Genomic DNA, 15,000 nt, shown 5'->3' with positions numbered 1-15,000 from the left:
ATTCGAGGAGTAGAGGGCAAATAAAAACGGGTGTAGATGGGAGCTAATTTCTGTCTTTGTCAGTAATGGGGCACTCACACTGGATCAAGTCCATACTGAATAGTTGTCTTTTCACCATCCCTTAAACTCCTGTTCAGCCACAGAATGTGTCTCTGCTTTTGACTGGACGATAACGGGCTCTCGAATAAGTTGCAACACAGACAGTAGGTGTTATGCAGCCACCTCCCCAAATGTGGCTTTAAAAAAAAAAAAAAATTCTCCTTTCTGTCGAGAGATGGTTAGCATACTCACCATGAGCAGTTTTCCCAGTCTTCCCAACCTTGTTAATGCAGACGCCTCACTTGCTTACACAGTGGGCTTCTAATGTACACGTGGTCTACTTTAGGGTCTGTCGAATGGCCTTTGCAGACCTTGAGCTGAAATGTTGCTGGTCTTTTCGACGCAGACAGTACTGCTGGAGAGGTGATGTCTGAGCCAAGAATAACCTGGATGGCGTACACACACACACACACACACACACACACACACACACACACACACACACACACACACGTGTGTTGGTCTCTGTTTATTAATGTGCTTATTGTGCATGACATAGTTAGAGCAGTAGGGTGTGTGTGTTTGAGGAGAAGAGTCCTGATTTTTATTGCCTTTAGTCCAGATACTGATGAAGCAAGTCATATTTGCTGGAGATTTTTTGTCTTAGCAGCATTAAACAAGGCTGAATATAATGAGCGGATCGCAGTGTGCGTCATCATAAAGTGCCGATTTCTTGCTGTGCACGTGCGTGAGACTGAGTGAACGAAGGTGACATCAGTGATTGTGTAGATTGTGGCAACAGGACAGGACGTGTCAAGAAGGTGGTGTGGACAGACGGGAGACACACACCTACATGACAAACACCTGTGGAAATGATAGTAGGCACGTAAGCTGTTTGTGTGTCAGCAATGACACAGCTGACCAAGTCAGCTGAACGATAGCTACCTTCTGCTCTGTCTACTTTAAGGTCTGTTCTGAGTCGTCAATGTTGAAACATCAACTTCATTCAGTGTTGACTCATGATATTCTGATATATTGTCTTTGTGTGCACTCGCTCTGCTCTAACATTGTAGCAGTACTGTGTGCTGACATAGGTCCATCACAATTAGCATTACAGCAACATGGATAGTGTTACATTGATCTAATATCAAATGCCGCCCCTCTAAACCCAGGCTCAATAGGTTTAGTTAAAATTCCAGTTCAAAGATTCTTGGTCCTGCACATGACATGGGGCATATTCAACTGATGAAAAACTAGTTGAGCTCATTCGGCTACATGGGGTGACGCTTTCTGATGCTTAGAAATGTTGTTTAAAAGCCTTTTTTTTTTTTTTTAATTTAAAATTTATTTATTTATTTTTTTCCCCTGCCCCGAGGTCTGACCTGAAACTGTAAGAGATGCTGTGCCCTGTTACAAGCATACAGAGTAGATTTTGACCTTTTGGTTAAAGTTCATATGTCAGTACTTCAGTTTTTCACTTTTCCTCCTTTGTTGCTGCTCGTGGCTGCAAGTGCATGTTGCTATTTATGAAACAAATATAACATTTTATCTGTTTCACGTGCTCATTTTTCACAGACCTCAAAACCTTTGTGAGGAGAGGTTGTGGGGAAAAACGAGTTGGGCTGCCGGTGGCATCATTTTTATGCACATCTCTTAAAGTGTCATGTTAACTTGTAACTCATAACTCTTGTAAGTCTCAGATAGAAACGGATTGTAAAAAAGGAAAAGTTTTTAATGAAACACACCCAGCTTGTCCTCTTCCCGTTGGGTGAACGATCGCTGTCTCGCTTAGGAATCTGTTCCAAGTTTCATTGTTCTGTTTTGAATTAGAGTGCATCACAAAAAGTGGAACAAAGCATTGTGGGGGTGGAGTTGTGAGATGACAATGATTTTCCTCCAGCTTGGAATGGTTAGTGTCTATGCTCGGCGGTCTTCGCCAAATAAAGTGATGAAGCTGCCCCGGGACAAATCGATTTCCATCAGTTGGAGCAGTTGGCTCTCAACTCTCCCATTCCTAACTGTTGTAACGCCTCAGTTAGGAATGTTAATTAATAATGTGTAATTGATGACATTGTTTCAAGCGGCCCAGCAGTGGAGGCTTAATTATGCAACAGGATAAAATGCAGTCTGCAGCTAATTCTGAGACTGTTTGCCATTTTGTTGTTTCATTTTCAGGAACTGAACATAAATCAGATTGATTATGTACCTGTAGGTCATGTGATTATGCTTTAAAAATGCCTTCTGTTTTCACGTGTTATTACTAAAAAATACTACTCCTGGTTTATTTATATCCCGGTACTTTGCCCCATGCCCTCCACTTCTTACTAGAGCCTTTTTCCTTACATCTGACTTTTCTCAGCTGCTCCCGCACAGCGTCCACCTTTCCCTGCCCGATACCGTTGCCATTTTTCTTGAGGAAGTTCAGGCAGGTCCTGTTTGTTTTCTGTTTGTCTTTTTGAAATACTGTTTTGACTCATTTTCTGTGCTAAAGTGTAGGTTTGGCTGAGATGAAGCTTCCAAAATGGTGAAAATGAAAGATTAATTACAGCTTCTGTATATTGTTGCAAGTGATTATCTTGTATGGGTGGTGATCATGTAGATTATATGGCTTTGAGACCTTTACAGAAGCAGATTAGTGGTGAGAAAGCCCACGTCCGAATCAGTCTTTACCTCAACAGACCAACAGTACAAAGTCCATGTTTTTTTTGTTTTGTTTTTAAAAGGGAAGAGAAGCAGTGTCATGTGTCTGACATGTTTTGCTCAGACACCTACTCTCACCAACAACATGAAAGAGCGTTTCTGTAGTGAGGACCCATCCGATCTGCAGAATCTGCCATCATGTGGTGACAGAGAGGGCAGTGCCGTAAACTGATTGTCATGACGTTGTCAGAGGTTTACATGTGGAAATGGCTTGTTTACCTTTCCTCACCTTTGTGCATATAAGCACCTTCATATTTGAGAGCTCCACACTGAGTTGTATGCGAAGAATATGAACGGCAGTAACCCAAGTGAAGGGAAATTTCCGGTCATTCTGCATGTTTGAAACAGCTACCATATAATCACACGCTTTGGTTTATAAACTTTAGGTTTCCACCAGATTAAAAGACTGCTGCTCTTATCTGCAAAGCAAGCTGATCTACATGTGCCAACCAAAAGAGGGCAAGACAGCTGCCAGACTTTCTCAACTTCCCTGACAGTCCACTAATGTCAGCACAGTAAAGTTGCGGAAACTCAAATATTACGCTGTGAATTTCTCCTCATTCACATTGAATGTCACACAAAGCTTTGTGAAAGGTCAGACGCACAGTGAGTTCAGTTTTAGGGGAAACTGTGATTGATCTGCCTCCAGAGGAGTTACACTCCTGCAGCATTTTAGGGGAAGAGTGATACTCAGTTAGTGGAGAGTCATTTTACTGGAAGGGGGGCAACATTTAATGCAGATGGCATTCTTTAAAGCAGCTGCCAGCAAGAATGTGTTAACAGTGGATTGACTTAAAGCTGAGTAAGAGCTTAGCGAGTAGCTCAACGGTTAGCCTGTAATGGTTCTCAGCTGACTATTTTGTCACAAATGAGTTGTTTTGGATCTCATCTAAAGAAGAATACTTAAGCCACCTTTTCCACAGTTTCTCTCTTCCATGCCTATAATATATATTGGTAACTAGGGCTGCCACAAACGATTATTTTGATAGTCGACTAGTCACCGATTATTTTTGCGATTAGTCGACTAATCAGATCATCATCCACTGGACGTAAAACTACAGCTTATTGCACCAGCATGCATCTGCTCTTATATAACTATCATTAGCTGACAGCTTTAAGTGTTTACGGTATGTGCTAACTAAAAATAAAGACAAGATGATCGTTTATTAAATTTTAATGAAATTTGCAGATTGTTTCGGTGAATTTTAATAAACTCCTTGCTATCTAAAATATAACAGGACACTGGAGTATATTCTTGAGCATCTCACACTTCTGATAATCAGTTGTTTATTCAGCTGTGTAAAAACTATAACTTTAATCTCAGGATTTTCTCAGGAACAAATAAAATACTAAAAAAGCCAAACAATAACATTTTGAAGTTATCTAAGTGACTTATATATATTAACCTGAGTAGCGAAAGACGGCAGTGGGTTTGAAAACGATTTGCCGGTAAGCCTTGCCCCCGGCTAGCTATCGAGCTAGTGGGTAACAGACTTCTCCGAAAACGTCGGAGCGCTTTTGAAAATATGTGGTGTCTTGATAAACTGAGCAGATATTTGAGGTTTCCACAGCTACATTCTCGCCTGAAAATATGTTAAACATTTATTTTGTGATCCAGAAAGAATAATAAGAGTAACATTAAAACTAACTAGCTGCCGCCATTGTTGGAAACTGAGCTGGGCTGCGCTATGAATTCTGGGACACAGCTACTTCTTCTTCTTCGGGGTTTAACGGCAGCTGGCATCCTTGTACATGCAGTGCTGCCATCTTCTGTTTCAGTCCGTTATTACACTCCTAAATCCTACAACTTATTCCTGCGTCTTTTGGGATCTTACAAAGCTTCAAACGACGCGTCGACTATTAAATCAGTCGTGGACGATTTTGATAGTCGACGTAATTGTGACTAGTCGACTAATCGTGGCAGCCCTATTGGTAACTTTTGGTAATATTTTTCCTTAAGAAAGCATGTCTACTTTCAGTTTTGATAGTCTGAATGTGCATGTGTTGTAGTGCCTTACCCCCTTTGACTTGTAGTTGGAAAAGATTGAGAACAGTGTGGGATGAACAGGCAGGTTTGGGGATGGTGTCTGTGTGTGTGTGTGTGTGTTGGTTGGTTTGGTTTCTATAGTGCCTGGAGACAAGGCAGCAGCTATTTTCCACAGATAGCTGACCTGCCTGAACTTCCAGGGGACATATTCCAGGACTGCTGAATGGCTGTGATTGTGGGATGCCCCGGGCTGGAGACTGAGCAAGCGGGTCTGCAACAGCTCCGTTTTTGGGCGAGACCTCTCAGCTTGCCCTCCTGTCTGTCTCCGTCTAGCGTGCCGGCTCTGTTTCTTGAAACGGAGCTGGTAACACACTCTGTCTGTTTCTAAACTGCTGATGCAGTTTTTTTTGTTTGCCATAACTGTCTTTTCTGGTTTAATTAAATAACAGTGCTGTTCTTTCATCAGAAGCCTCAGGTCATACTTGGGCTTCCCTCTGCTTTAAATTTGTGCTGGAAGTTTAGGGGTTGAGCAATCACCAGCATTTTTTTACATGCTTAATAACCGACCAAATCTGGCTTTTAATCGTGCCTCCTCAAACTACCCTTACAGTGCTGATTACTGGTTTCACTAACTTGGCCAAAAATGGCCCTCTTCATGTGATGGCACAGTAAATTGATTTTAAGATTTTTTTTCTTAGGTTTTTTTATTTTATTTTATTTTTATAAATAAAGACTCACAGAGGTCAGTGGTGTGAGGTAAAGTGGCGGAAAAAGTTAGCATAGCAGGACCCACCCTGTTATCGCAGCAAGATGTGGTCAGGGGATCACTTCCAAATAGGACGGGTCTGCCAAGGCAAGTAAACAGCCAAGAGCCTGGCGGGCCACTGTAGCTAACTCAGTTTGTGCTGGAAGCAAAGCAATTAAATCAACCTGAGTACGTTCCAGGAATGAGGACAATGTCTGTAAACCGATGGTGTTTTTTCAAATCTGAGTATAAAACAGGTTCGACTGAGTGGTTACAGTATGATAGTTATGCTTCAGCTCTTTTCAAAGGGTGGCCTCCCAGGTGAGGGACTAGCTGTTGACAGGTCCTCGTTGCCAGTTTGTACTTCCTACATGTGACTGATGTGTAATGTTCCAGTCCATGTTAGCGATGTCACCAGAAGCAATACTTCTGCTGTACCAATCGATACCTAAATTCTGAAAACGCAGTGTTATTTGTTTTTTATTTGGAAACTGTTGACAGCGGATGTACAGAGGCAGTGAGGGACAGCATATGGCTACACGTTTTAAAGTCTAGCCTTATCATGCTGTAAGAAGAAGCAAACCCACAAACGAAGGAAAAACTACATGTGGAAGACGTACACTGGTGCAGCCTGATACTGAAAAAGCAAAAAAGCTGGATTGAATGTTGGCAACAATGAACTGATCCATGGTTTGATCCATTCAGTCCTGTAGTGTCGTGTGTTGACTGTGCGATAGCTTAGCTGCTAGCAGCAAAACTAAGCTTAGCAATGTGGCTGCAGGTTGGAGATATTTCACAGCTGCAACACTCACACATTCTGTTTGTGTGTTTGCAAAAGTGTTTTCTTAGCTACAAACGCTGAACATGAATCGACATGATCAGAAAGACTTCACCACAGCGATGCTTTCTCTCGACGCTTGTTATTTGGTTTATATATTATATTTGGTTTAACAGTTGTTGGGAAGTTTTTAGTAACATAATGAATTCTCCCCAATTCGATTATATGACACTTTACTCCAGCTGTTTGGCAGCTCCCCATGCAAAAAGCCTATGAGAAGGAAAAGTAAATAAATTCGATTAATAGCGCCTTTTCATTTTAAAACAATTTTCATTTAATTCACACAATCCTCACAGTTAGGATTACAGCTTATTAATTTAAAACTGGTATCGGATTGGTAGCTGTAGATGCCCACACCCAAGGTATTCGATTGGATTGGAAAATGCTGGATTGTTGCATCTCTGCTTAGTAATGCGTGCAGAAGGTTGGCTGACCTGTTGCTGGCTGTGAATTTACCTGATATTACACGTGCTATTTGCACATCGGTGCAGGTGGATACCATGTGGACTTTTCACCAGTCAACTTATTAGTGCAACAGCATTTGATGTGCCGATCAAACTCCGTCAGTGAAAAGCTTGTCACGTGTACAATTGTTATGTAGCAGATGATAAAATGCTTACCAGCGGTATCTGTGATTACCAGGAAACTGTATCATGGTTTGTTTTCTTGAGGTTTCTTTATTTAAAGTCTAAATGTAGTTTTGTTTTTTCTCTTTGCGACTGCTAGTGCTTTCAGTTTTAGGAAGTGAGTTTAGGCTAAGGGCCAAGAAAATCCTTTTTCCACTTTCACTGGCCTGTTCAGACCAAAATTGCATGCAACTCGGTGACCATTAGGGCACTTTTGCATGTTTAAAACGGTACTCTTTTTGACGACTGTGGCGCTTCAGTGTCTTCTTCCTCAGAAGTCACCTCACTTATGTCCGACTTTGTTATCTCCGTCTGTTGGGTTACGGTAAAGTAAGATATTCTGATACAAAATAGAGGAAGTGAAAGAGAGAAAAGCTTGTCAAAGTTTATTCGTGGACTGTTTCTTTGCAAGTGTCAGATGCTACGATTTTAGGGCAACTGGGCAGAACTGGTCACACAACCAAGTTTCACTTTCTTATTCTCCTTTTGATTAATTCTAAAAAAAAAAAAAATGCTTAAAATGAGAAATCAAAAGAGGGCAGAAGGAGAAGGAGCTTGTAATGGGGAAGGGCAGGAAGAACGAGAACATTCAAATAATTTGGGGTTAATGCAGTGGAGAGGTGATTCAGCAGTTCTGGGATAATGTCTTTTTGTGGTTCAAGGCTTTCAAGGCTGACCGCAGATCAGAGCTGTTCACGAATAGAAGCCAGTCGGCTGCAAGTCTGTGGGATATAAAAGTCTTCTGCTCAGCAACAACCAGTTGCTTTAGAAAATGCGGAGCTGTGTGTCGAGCCATTCAGTCTTCTTAGAGAGAGAAGCAATGGCTGAACAACGAGGTTTTAGAGCCTCGGGCCCCGCAGAGCCCAAGATGTCTACATAGTGAGTAATGAGGATGTGTGGAAAGCATGGCAGGCAGCTGCATTTGAGTCATCCATCCTCTCAGAGCTCTCTCCTGCTTTCAGTGGGTTTAGTCTGGCTCACTGGTGCCTGTGACTCTTCACTGCTTTCTGGTCCTCCTCTGTGTATGTTGCAGTATGGCAGCGTGGGACTGACTGAAAGAGTGAAGTTGAGACTTTAGGACGGTGCTCATGTTTGGCTGCCTCTGTGATTGTCCTTTTCAGTAACCAATCACTGCCAGTTTTTTTTCCCTCTCCTTAAGTCCGTCTTCTTCCCATTGAGGTATTTCGAGTGTGTAGCTATGCAGTTAGACAAATCAGTTTAAAATCTGCACCTCATTTGACCTGGACAATTTTGGCAAAGAAAATAAAACGCGTTACAGTGGCTTCCTTTATTTTTTTTGCATTTTTTTCCCCCTCAAAAACACAGTTTAATCTGGTTATGTGGGTGCAGCACTGCAGTCAGTTTTGAATGATTTAGTCACAAGTTCTCTACAAGTAAGGAAGACGAGCACAACCTGCTCGAAAGGTCAGCCGAGATCATATTTCTTTTGCAAGATGAATCTTGCATCCATTTCTGTCATCAACTGAGAAATGTGCAAATTCTGTAAGAACTTCCGTTTCCTTTCATACTTTGATGTACAGTTTCATATTCAGTGGCCCGCTTCCTCTGCCGTCTTCCCCCTTTTCCTTTTCTAAAGTTGAGTTTGTCTCGAGTGTCTCCTCTTGTCTGCACTATGCCGCAGTTTAAGTTTGCCCCCAACACCGAAACACCTTCTCTGATGTCTTACAATGAGCAGACTTCTGCAAGGAAACGGACGTGAGTCATTGTGGCTGGGTAGTCTGATAACCATACAGTCGCTCATTCAAACCAACATCTGAACAGATGGCACCTTGGCTTATCACTGCATCAGGATGGATCTGTCATAAGTGCCTAAACTTGTTGTCTTTACTTAGGGAGCCTTTGCAGATTTAAATCCCAGCTTCTAACAAATAACTTCCTCTAATTATCTTCAAGTATCTGCGGGTGTAGCTCAATGAAATATTTATTCTTTTCATAACGCTTTGTTGAACCTGTTGTGTCATCCCCTTATGAATCAGACTTGATTTCTTCAGGGGGGAAAATGCAGAAATTTGTAGAAGCACTAATCACGCCCATGTTGTCCCCCCCCCCCCCTTTTATACTCTTTAATTGCGAGCACTAATACTTTGTTGTTTTTCTTTCTTTTTTTGAAAAACATTAATCAGTGTGAGACAAGTTGACCTCTCGGACATCACCGTGGTGAGATGGGATGACTGGTTCCTTCTGAGCTTTCACACCGTCGTGCCTTTCTACTTTACGTCTGAGTCAGCCTCTATGTTTAACATGTTAAAATATTTCACCCACATTCTTATCAGCTGCTGCAGAGCTGTGAAACATGAACACAGCTGACACAGCGCTGCGCTTCAAGAATCCATATTTATAGTTTCTGCACTTAAGGGCTAATCATCCTTAAAAAAGCACTGTTGTTTTCTGTGCACCACTCATCCAATTCATCACTTTGCCACCCCCCTTGCTCTAGCTCAGAGCGAGGTTAGCCAAAAAAACTCAGTACCAAACAATGGAAAATATTCAGCTACCACTTCCCGTGTTGTCAGTGGAGTGTACCACATGAAGCAAGGCAGCAGTTAAGGCCAAGAAGGGTAGTGCGTTGGGATTTTATCGCTGAACTAGTTGCTGCGAGAGACCACGAGAAGCACTGAAGGGTAGTTGTTTGATAGATCCTGCTGTATGCAGTCTGAAAAAGTAGCTTATAATGAGCATTGGCACAGTGGCAGGGGTGATCTGAAAGCTCTCTGTGTTGCAGTGCAGTCTGCAACAATTAAGTCTTTTTTTTTTTTTTTATCCAGCTTTCCAGGCATTGTGAATTGCAAAAGTGCATTTTAATGTAACTGACTTTTCACTAACAAACATGATAACTTTGCACTATATTTGACATCATTGCAAAGAAGTAAAATGAACCTTTGCATTGTACCCTCCCTGTAGGAGATAAAGATCTATATCAGGTTGAGTTTACCTCAGGGCAGTAAGTGAAATGCCCACGAGACACACCCAGTGTGTGGTATTTTAAAGGAGTTGGCTGTGATTTGTCACAGGAATCTGCTACTGCTTCATCTGCATGAGGGTATGAATGCACAGACAGCTGGGAGGGTCTTGAAGAACAGGCCTTAAATCAAAGCAGCTGCACTTGCATTGGAAGTTGCTACGTGTGAGTTATTTTATTTATTTTCGGAAACAATAAAGGGAATCAACTGCTCCCAACCCAGCTTTTATAGTCACTAAACTAAACTCAGGGAGCACTTGTCAGATAACGGTGCTCCCTGAGTCGCCCTGCTTTCCTGCTTGACCTCAGAGTTACGTGTGAGTGACAGGCCACTGTTGGTACAGAACAGCTGACGAGTCAAGACAGAAACAGAGCTGACGGCCAGTGTGGCAGAGTTCAGTAGGCCAGTGTCATGCTTCAGGAACCGATTCTACACTTTATTTAACCGGCAAAGTCAGTGAACACGAACGCAGCAAAGTGAAATTGAGCAGAAATGGTGGCTTTGTAGCTCCAGGCTGAAGCTATCGGTTGCCACCCAACTGAATAAGCCACCGCAGATTGTGAATTAGACTGACTCATCGGTGCTCATGGTAACAATTATGTGTAACTCGAGCAGAAATTAACACCCAGTGCTTACGAGAATGCTCATATCAGCGTGACATATTTTCACTAGGTTTTCTCTGACTTTTACATGTTTGCTTTGCTGAAGTGTTTTGCTGCCTGTTTTAACATTGCTAAAACCTGAACTGTGATGTTGTTCATTGAGGTTTTTCTAAGTTGAGCCACAGATGCCCCAACAAACCTCTTTTATTTCCTGCTTTCTGTAGCCTCCCATAAGAGAGTGGGCGGGGTCGTGCCGTCACTGCTGGGATTTTGTCGGCTACGGACGCGGGCTCGACCCCATGAAAAGGGTTACATCCCCGTTGGCCGATGAGCCGTTTGCGCTCACCGTGTTACGAGGAAAAATTCATACAACTGCTCGGTCCGCCGTCCACTTTCCAGTATATTTGGCCCACCATCAGGTCACACCCACACAAATGTAGTTTTTGGTGACCATAAATGGGGAGATGGCGCTCCAGAGGTGGGCTCAAAGAAAAATAAGTAGCATTTCAAAACCGGGTTGCAATCCCAAGTTAGGTTTATAGAGTCTGGTTTTGTCCCTAAATTTGTATTTATTTTTTTTTTTAAAGTTATTTAAGAAAAAAATGCATTATTAAAATAAAAAATTGCGAGGCATTCATGTTTTCCTGTCACACCAGAGATTATGTCACTGAAGTTAACAGAACACGTAATGTAAACTGTTCTCAGAATGTTATCATTACCAAAGTATCTAAAGTCATAAATGGTGGTTACTGCTCCAAATGGTTCTTGCGTGTTTGATTTGGCAGGTCCTTTTTTCCACATGTGATAAATGGCTGTGACAGCGACCCTCCTTTATTGACAAAAGCACCGGCTGTTAAATCCCTCGTCAAGCATACATCATGAGACCAGGGAACAGCCTCTCAGATGTGACAGTATGGCGACTTTATGTCAGACTGCACAGCCAACAGGAGGCATCTTTTTTTTTTTTTTTGGTAATCTTTTTGTAGAGTATTTTCTATTTTCTTTATTGCAGTAGACAGTTGATGGTGCTTTTGTTCAGTGTACCTGAGTGTACAATGGGACATAAGGTGTATCTGCTCCAAAAAGTTGTGAGAAAAACCTAAAGTAATTACATTTTTATTGTATTATAAAATGGATACATCATTCTTTCTTTTCTGCTTGCCTAGGTTTATGTAAAATGTACAAGTTAATAAGGAAAGGTGAAGTGTATGTTTTTTGTTTTTTTTTGTTTTTTTTTGTTTGTTTTTCCCCGACTGGCAGCAGTCAGTTGGTGTTTCTGTGACCTGATTAAGTTTGTCATTTTTGTTCACTGTTTTGAGTCAGGTAAATAAATCCAGGACAACCTGTACTTTGACAGCATGGATCATAAATTACCTCTCCTTAAATCTCAGGGCCTGTGATACTCTTTGAGGAGTCACGCAAGCAGTTGCTCGAGCTGGAGGCACTCTATGGCTTTTCACAACAGCTAATGCAGGAACAATGAGTAAACTGTAACTCTGATTGACAGAGAGTCAGAATAAGATCAAGTGTAGTCATGTGCACTTGTGATAAGTGACTTCCAAATTGATGCCTTAAGGCTGCGCAAGAGTCTTTTCGCGTTTTCTAACCAAAGTCCCCAGCAGCTGAAGGTCAAATGGGCAAGAAGCTGTTTTCAGTGCTCTTTAATATTCACCTTCAGCAGCAATGCAAGTGGCAGCAGGTGAAGTAAAGCAGCGGTCCCCAACCTTTTTTGCACCACGGACCGCTTTATGCCCGACAATATTTTCACGGACCGGCCTTTAAGGTGTCGCGGATAAATACAACAAAATAAAACTAGTACCGGTACCAAAAAAAAGAAGATTTATTCATAATACACGTGAAAAGACCCAGGAAAACCAAGTTAACGATAAAAACGATAACAAAATAAAGCTGAAAACCGATAAAACTCCTGAAAACTATACATTTCACACCTGAGCCTCAACTCTCGCGGCCCGGTACCAAACGACTCACGTACCGGTCCGAGGCCCGGGGGTTGGGACCGCTGAAGTCAAGTACAAAAACGTCATTAATTTTTGATTATTCTGCAAATTGCCAAAAGATAAATTGAATTGTGAACTATGTTTCGTAAAGCCGAAAGTGACTTATTCATAGAGAACTCTTTTTTTGATACACCAGAACGATTCACTGTTACCTTGGTCATTTACATGACTAATAACGGCTTCAGTTCCTCACATTAACTTTCAGTTTACTTGTCAAATGCAGCTCAGCAACAGCAACATGTATCCATTCTGCATGTGTGACTGTGACTTCAAGCACAAGAAGATTCTTTAAGGTTAAGAGAATGAAGCTGCGAGCAGTCTTCGTTTCTTCTGCAGCAGTGCTGTGATGTTAACAGTGGACTGCATCACCGCTTTGGTTGTTTTTTGATTGTCACACACACAAACTGTGATGTCACCTCTGCCCCGAACCAACACCATACTCCGTATTAGTCAGCGGGCTGCAAAAATTGAGGTGCACAACTGACTGAAAGAAAACTGAACCATTCATGATGGCGACAACGGCAAACCAAAACTAAGAGGAAACAACAAATATAAAACTAGGTAATGATTCGATCCCTCCAGCTGGGGCTGGGCAATATAGCCTAAAATCCATAATGCGGTAAAATTTGAAGCATGTGCGGTAACGATATATATCGCAATATATAATTTTTCTTCTGTATAACGTATTTTCCACACTAATACGGCACACTTGAAATCCTTTAATTTTCTCAAAAATTGAGAGTGAACCTTATAATCCGGTGCGCCTTATGTATGTATCCTGGTTGTGCTTACTGACCTTGAAGCGGTTTTGGATTGTTGGAGCATTACGGCTGCCGTAGTCAGGAGCCTCGCAGAGTAATCTGGGTCCAAAACTTCTCCTTTTGCAGTCTCTGCAATGCTTTTGACCAAAACCGGTGCAGCTTGATGACACCATCATTATGCGCTATCCCGGTATAGTCAAAACCTCTACCGCTGGCCAAATTCATATCGTTTCTACCGTATACCATTTATACGGCCCACCCCTACCTAAACCTGCATGTCTAATAAATAAAATGGCAAATTCTTTTTGTAAAACAATAAAAAAAAACATTTTACACTTTACTGGAGGCACTGTGGCAAATTTAAAAATGGACAGCTTTATATTCTTATCCAATAATTACAATATTTCAGTTTCTTAAGCTCTTAATATGCTCTGCTTCACTGTGAGGCGTCAGTGAAGGGTGTAACGTGGCTGTCACAACATCTAACTAAACCTGAAATGTGAAATTAAATTGAGTTTAATAAAAGGAGGAGAACAATAATTGTTATTTTAGTTTTCGGCATCAGGGAGAAATCCCAGAGAAACAAATAAAATGTTTGACAGAGTGGATTCATATACCAGTATATACACATGTTGCCATTGGTGGTGTTCAGGCTTGGTGCTTCCTCTATTTTGTGATAAAGGCTCCTTTTAAACTGTCACAAACTTAAATTATGACAACCTGTTGCTTTGGTGTCTCATCTCTGAGCTGGATTACCTTCTCCCTGTGGGTGAGGCTCCTGACTACCATATCTACCTCACCTGCGCTTCTTTACTATTGTTCCTTTTTTAGGGGGGAACAGAAGTGCTATGTTCACACACCATCTCTTACCAGTTGCTGACAGTGCGGAGCCTTGTAACTGGTGTACATTTTCTTTCACTTTTACTTGCTCTTCCTCCCACAAAGGCGAGTGCCAAGTAGTCTAAAGTAGACCTGCTTTATTGAGAGAGGACCTAAAGGAGCTTGCTAGCCTTCTGCCCACTTTAAAAGAAAACAAAGTCTGTTTATTTCCTTGAAATGAGATCTAAAACAGAGTGAATGCAAAGGCAAACAAAGTCTCTATAGTCCTGTGCACTGTAATATAGTGTGTGGTATGAAAAACCAACCTTTTGCTCAGGGTAATGCTGAGAGGTGTGTGGTGACACGGTGGTTCCATATTTCCTTATAACTGCTTTCCCCCCCCCTTATTTTTCCCCTCTTTCTCTACTTCCTTGATTTTTGAATGACTCCCCTTCACTCATCTTCTCTTCATACCTGGCGGCCCTCTTCTTTCATACAATGACCTCATTTTGCATGCAAAATTTTCCCCATCCCAATAAAACCAGGTATTTTGGCTCTGTCAGAGTTGATGTGACAGCTGCTGTCATGAAGTCTGTTGTTTGGGAGCTCTATAAACTGACAGTGTCTAAATACCGAAGCAGAGATGCAGAAAACTTGGGTTTACTGAGCTGCTGTTGGCTGGGAGTGGCACATATAAATCTATCAAGGGTTCGCATATGAAAACTCAGTGGTAGATCAGGCTCGACAGTCACTAGTACAGTATACAGTAGTGGATGGTTAACCCCACTCTTCTAGTTTTGGAACTGAATTCCTAAGCCACGCCGGATTTTGTTTTTAGGTCCTCCAGGGTGTTGTATATATTTAACCTGCGTAGTTTGTGATTT

General features: G+C 41.8%; 1 protein-coding gene across 3 annotated transcripts in view; it reads left to right on the top strand.

Moving 5' to 3' along the window:
• Positions 1-15,000, top strand: part of tsc22d2 (TSC22 domain family 2) — a 31,160-nt gene that overhangs the window by 2,604 nt on the left and 13,556 nt on the right. The gene's annotated exons all lie outside the window — the stretch shown is intronic.

Source organism: Astatotilapia calliptera, chromosome 15 (assembly GCF_900246225.1).
Source record: "Astatotilapia calliptera chromosome 15, fAstCal1.2, whole genome shotgun sequence".
NCBI classification, from domain to species: Eukaryota; Metazoa; Chordata; class Actinopteri; order Cichliformes; family Cichlidae; genus Astatotilapia; species Astatotilapia calliptera.
Note: the sequence above shows the minus strand (reverse complement) of the source record. Positions and strands in the feature narration are given on the sequence as shown.